Here is a 6535-nt window from a genome sequence, read left to right as displayed (position 1 = left end):
GAAGAAGAAGAAAATAAAATGTTTTCTTAGATATGCAAAGTCTCCAAAAGGATTTAAAGACATTGGTGGTATTGTTTACTCTAGATATCAAAACTGCATACTGTTTTGCACACTTCAAATTATAAAACATTGTTATATTACATATTAAAAATAGATAAGTGCTTTTATGAATTTAAAATGTTTTATTCTGCACAAAATATTTAAAACAATTTGCAGAACTGAACAAAATGTATATAAATGAAAGTCCTATGGATTTGTATTCCATAATGCAATTATATTCAAAAATGTATTTAACTTTGAAACGTAAAAAGAAATTATGGTTGAAAAACAGAAGCAAAGCTAAATTCACCTGAATCAAATAGACAGTGAAAACAGCAAATTATAGCTATAATAGTATGGCAGTAAAATCAAATAACACTGATATAAAAATTTCTTAAAATACTACACTTAGAAACACTAAAATGTTCCTTTGAACAAAATAGTATTTAATCTGTGCTTTAAAATTAAATGGTTTTCAAGATGGTGGAATAGAGGGGGTTGCCTTGCTGGCTTCTCCATGGCATGAAACCAAGAAAGCAGACAGGCAGCTTTTCCACAAGTGAGGTCCTGGAAACCTTCAGGGATACTACACATCCACAAGGTAGACACTCTACTGCCTCAGATCTATACTGTTAGATGGGTAGACACACAAACAATATTTGTCCCAAACCAACCAAGATATCCAGTAATAGAATCCATTGACACCACAGTGGAAGAAATGTTAGAGAAGGAGTTTTGAATTTACATATTTAAATTGATCTGCAAAGTAAAGGATGGTATAAGGATTGAAATCATAGAGAAAATACAGTAAGTGAAATATTACTTCAATAAGGAGGCAGAGATTCTGAAAACAACAACAATAACAACAACAAAATCCATCAGAAATCCTAAAAATGAAGAAATCAATAAACCAAATTAAAAATTCACTGAAAGCACCACCAGCAGACTATATCGTTTGGAAGACAGAGTTTCAGGCAATGAAAACAAAATATACAGTCTTGAAAACAAAGTTGACCATGGAGAAAAGATATTAAGAGACCATGAACAGAATCTGCAAGAAACATGGGAAACTCTGAAAAGACCAAATTCAATATTCATTGGTATAGATGAATGCTCAGATATACAAACAAAAGGAATGTACCACCTTTTCAATGAAACAATATCTGAAAATCTCCCAAACCCGAAAAATAAAATGGAAAATGAAATACAGGAGGCCAACAGGACCTCAAATACGCAACATCACAACAGACCAAATCCAACATACCTTCAGAACGCCTTACCTTCAGAATAAGAACAGAATTTTAAAAATTACCAGATAAAAATGACAGGTAACATTTAGAGGGAAACAAATCCTGATCACAGCTGATCTCTCAACCCAGACCCATGAAGCTAGGAGGTGTCAGAACAACATATTCCAACTTCGAAAGAAAACGGATACCAGCCAAGAATACCATATCCAGCAAAGGTAAGCTTTAGAAATGATGACAAAATAAAAACTCTACATGATAAACAAAAGTTAAAGAACTCACAACTAGAAAGCCTGAACTACAAAACATACCAAATAAGATATTTCATGAAGAAACCAAAAATAAAAGTGAAAACCAACAAAGGCAGGAAGTACACTAAAAGAAGAGCAAATCAATGGAGCAACCAATTTGAACCAGAAATAAATCAAAATGACAGGGAATAGAAACCATACCTAAACAATAACATTGAATATAAATGGCATAAACGCATCAATCAAAATACAACTGGTGGATTGGATCAAAAAACAAGATCCAACGATATGCTGTTTCCAAGAGACTCACCTCATAGGCAACGATATTCACAGAATGAAGGTAAAAGGATGGGGAAAACATATTCCCAGGATCACATAAACAAGCAGGGGTTTCCATCCTCATATCAGACAAAGTGGACCTCAAGCAAAAGTTAATCAGAAGGGACAAAAAATACCTCACACTGCTCAAGGGAATCGTATCTCAACAAGACATAGCAATCACAAACATCTATGCCCCAGACAATGGAGCATATACATACATCAAACCAACTATTCCCAACTCCAAAAGTCAAATGCACCACAACACAATAACACTATGTGACTCCAACACAACCCTCTCATCACTGACAGCTACTTCAAATGGAAACTAAACAAAGAAACCATATCAAAATCTCTAGGACACTATGAAGGAAATGCTAAGAGGAAAGTTCACTGTATTGAACTCATTCACCAAAAGAATACAAAGTCAACAAATAGAAAACCTAACACCACATTCTCAAAGCCCTAGAAAAAGAACAAATCAACACCAAACACAGTAGAAGACAGGAAACAATCAAAACCAGAGCCAAAATCAATGAAATTGAAACAAAAGATCAACTGAAAAAAGTGACAAAACAAAAAGTTGGTTTTTTGAAAAAAAACCAACAAAATTGATAAACCCTCAGCCAAGCCAACAAAGAGAAAGAGAAAACTCAAATCGCCAAAATCCATGATGAAAAAGGAAATATCACAATGGGTTCTACTAAAATACAGATTATAATCAGAACTGATTTTGTAAGTTTATATTCTAATAAAATATCTTGAAGATAACAACAAACTTCTAGAGAGACATGACCTACCCAAATTGAATCAAATCAGGAGGACACACAAAATTTAAACAGATCAATTTCAAACAATGAAATTGAAGATGCTATCAAAAGCCCACCAAACAAGAAAAGTCCCAGGACCAGGTGATTTCTCAGCCAAGCTCTACCAGAACTTCAAGAAGAACTCACACAAATCCTTCTCAAATTATTCCATGAACTAGAAAAGGAGAAAACCCTTCCAAACTTTCCATGAAATTTCTATCACCCTGATACCAAAACTAGACAAAGACACATCCAGGAAAGAAAATTTCAGGACCAATATCCCCAATGAACACAGATGTAAAAATACTAGGCAAACTGCATACAAATACACGTTCAAAAGATAGTGCACCAGAATCAAGTGGGGTTCATCCAGAGATACAAGGTTGGTTCGACATATGGAAATCAATAAGTTTAATTCAAGATATCAGTAGACTTAAAGACAAGAATCACATGATCATCTCGAAAGAGGCAGAAAAAGCATTCAAACAAATAAGCATCTATTCATGTTCAAAACACCAGAAAAACTAGGGATAGTAGGAACATACCTCAGCATTACAAATGTCATATATGTGAAACACAAGGCTAACATTCTAAATGGAGAAAAACCTAAAGCATTCCCTGTAGAAAGTAAACAAGACAGGGATGCTCTTCTTCACCACCTCTACTCAACATAGTCCTAAAAATTCTAGCCAGAACAATTAGACAAAGAAAGAAATCAAAGGAATATGAATAGGAAAACAACAACACAAACCATCCCCATTTTGCTGAGCACATTATCTATATTTAGAATACCCAAAAAACTGCACCAGAAAACTTCCAGAACTCGTAAACGAATCCAGCAAAGTGACAGGACACAAAATTGACACTCATAAATCAATTGCATCCTCATACATCAGTACTGAATCAACTGAAAGCAAAAAATAGGAAAACTATCCCATTCACAATAGCCTCAAAGAAAATAAAATGGTTGCAAAGCAATCCAACAAGAAGTGAAATCACTTCTACAATGAAAACTACAGAACTCCAAAGAAAGAAATTGAAGAACACCTCAGAAGATGGAAAGATCTCCCATGTTCTTGGATAGGCAGAATCAACACTGTTAAAATAGCCATACTACCAAAAGCACCACACAGATTCAATGCAATTCCTATAAGGTTCTGATGTTCTTCATAGAAATAGAAAAAGCAGTCATGAAATCCATCTGAAACAAAACAAAACAAAACAAAAGGCCCAGAATAGCCAAAGAAATTCTTAGGGAGAAAAGTGAACCAGACCTTAAATTATACTGCAGAGCTATAGTAACAAAAACAGCATGGCATTGGCACCAATATAGACAAGGAGATCAATGGTACAGAACAGAAGACACAGAGATGAACCCACATAAATACAGATTCTCATACTAGACAAAGGTGCCAAAAACATACACTGGAGAAAACAGAGCCTGCTCCACAAATGATGCTGGGAAAACTGGAAATTCATTTGCAACAAAATGAAACCCATCTCTCACCCTGCACAAAACCCAATCAAAGTGGATCAAGAACCTAGGCATTAGACCAGAGATTCACCACATATTAGAAGAAAAAGTAGGCCCAACTCCCCATCATGTCGGCCTAAGAACCAAATTCTTCATCAAGATTCCTAAAGTAGGGCTGGGGACATAGCTAGTTGGTAGAGTGAGTGCTTGCCTAGCATGTACAAAGCCCAGGGTTTGATCCCCAGCACCTCCACCAAGAAACAAAATAATGAAACACCTTCTAAAGTGCAAGAAGTAAAATCAAGACTCAATGGGACAGTATCACAGCAGAGTAAACAATCAAGAACACGAACAGAGATTCCATAAAATGGGGAAAAATTCTCTGCCACCTGCACCTCAGATAGAGTAGTAATCTCCAGGTATATAAAGAACTCAAAAATCTCTACACCAAAAACTCCAAATGACCCAATCAACAAATGGGCAAAGGAACTAAAAAGGCATTTCACAGAAGCAGAAACATGATGTCAGCAAATATATGAAAAAGTGTTCAACATCACAAGCAACTAGAGAAATGCAAATCAGAACTACACTGAGGTTGCATCTTACCCCAGTCAGAATGGCAACTGTCAAGAATGCAAGCAACAATAAATGTTGACAAGGATGTGGGGAAAAGGTACACTCACATGTTGCTGGTGGGTCTGCAAATCGGTACAAGCACTCTGGAAAACAGTAGGGAGATTCCTCAGAAAACTCAGAATGGAACCACCATTTGACTCAGCCATCCCACTTCTTGGCATATATCCAAAGACTCAAAATCAGCCTACTATAGTGACTTGGTCACATCAATGTGTATAGCAGCTCAGTTCACAAGAGTAGCTATGGAACCAACCTAGGTGCCCCTCAACAGATGAACAAACAAAGAAAATGTGGTACACATACATGATAAAACACAAGTCATAAAGAAGAATAAAACTGCAGTGTTGGTTGGCAAAGAAATTTAGAAGTGATTGGAAGTGCTATGGATAGATCAACATATATTTTACGAAGAGAAAATATAAACTAATATACCTTACAAATAATTCTACAAATTATTAGTTTTTTATAAGATGTAAGCACTTTACATAATAGCTATTTTCTAATTTTTATACATTATATCTGATAATTATTTACTGTATTTTTCTCAAATTTAGAATTTATGTTATTTCTCTTATTTCATTTTAAATGTAATAATAATTATTTTAAATTCACTGATTTCTCTTAGGTTACATGAGAGACAAACTTCTTTGTATCATATCTCTTTTTACTAAATAATTATTTTCAACATATTAATCTTCAAAAATGTGTTAAGAAAGTTTGATTTTAAAACCTAAGTAAGGTCATATGCCCAGTGTAATATCATTTCCTTCAGTAACAGACCGCATTTACCATGGTGGTCCTATAAATGATATTGCCTAGTGATGTCATATCTATCTTAGTTTATGTAAATACAATCTATGAAGTTCACACAATGAACAAATCACTTTACTATGTATTTACCAAAATCTATCCTTGTTGTTAAGTGATCCATGACTATAATGAGAATAGACAAGGAAAAGAGAAGTTCAGAAAGACAATAATGTTGGTTTCTCAAGAACACTCTAATGTAACAACCAAAGAAAGCGTTAAGCAATAAAAACAAAAAACAGAAAGTAAAACTTAAAAAAAATTCTATTCAAAACACCAAATAAAATATGCATCAAATTATGATCTTTACTAAATTATTAATTAGATAAGAATTTCCCACTGTTTTGGAGTCACAAATTACCTCCTTTAACCACCCCCCCATATATAAATACACCCAAATTACCATTAGATTACAAATTCCAAAATGCCATAATGTTTATATACTAAGATTCACAGTTTCTGGACCTATTTTTAGTTAAGTGCTTTTAAAAATCCCTGTTGAGTGAAAAATAAATATCTTATACACAAGTCATTCTTATTTTAAACTAATAAGCTATTAGCCATTAGTTTGTCATCTGAGGTTAAATCAGTACTACTTATAAAGGTCTCTCATCTTCACAATCTTAATTTCCAGAACTATTAAGTAAACCTAACCTAAAATCATCTGAAAAATGAGAAATAAAATAAATATAAAGCATTGTTAGCTAATGTTTATTCTGAAAATACAAGACAGTTCAACATTAAAAAATCTAGTTACAGAACACATCAAACTAACAAAAGATAACAAACATTATTATCTCAAAAAACTAGAAAAGACATTTTGCAAAATAAAAACACTAAATAATGACAAAACTCAAAATAGAAAGAGAACACCTTTAATAATAGGAAGCTGCCACAAAACTTTAGCAAACATTCTTAAAAAGCAGTCTTACTAAAGTCAAGATCAGGCAAGTT

The sequence above is a fragment of the Sciurus carolinensis genome, unplaced genomic scaffold, assembly GCF_902686445.1.
Source record: "Sciurus carolinensis unplaced genomic scaffold, mSciCar1.2, whole genome shotgun sequence".
Lineage (NCBI taxonomy): Eukaryota > Metazoa > Chordata > Mammalia > Rodentia > Sciuridae > Sciurus > Sciurus carolinensis.
The sequence above is the reverse complement of the archived record's forward strand: the minus strand, read 5'-3'. Positions refer to the sequence as shown.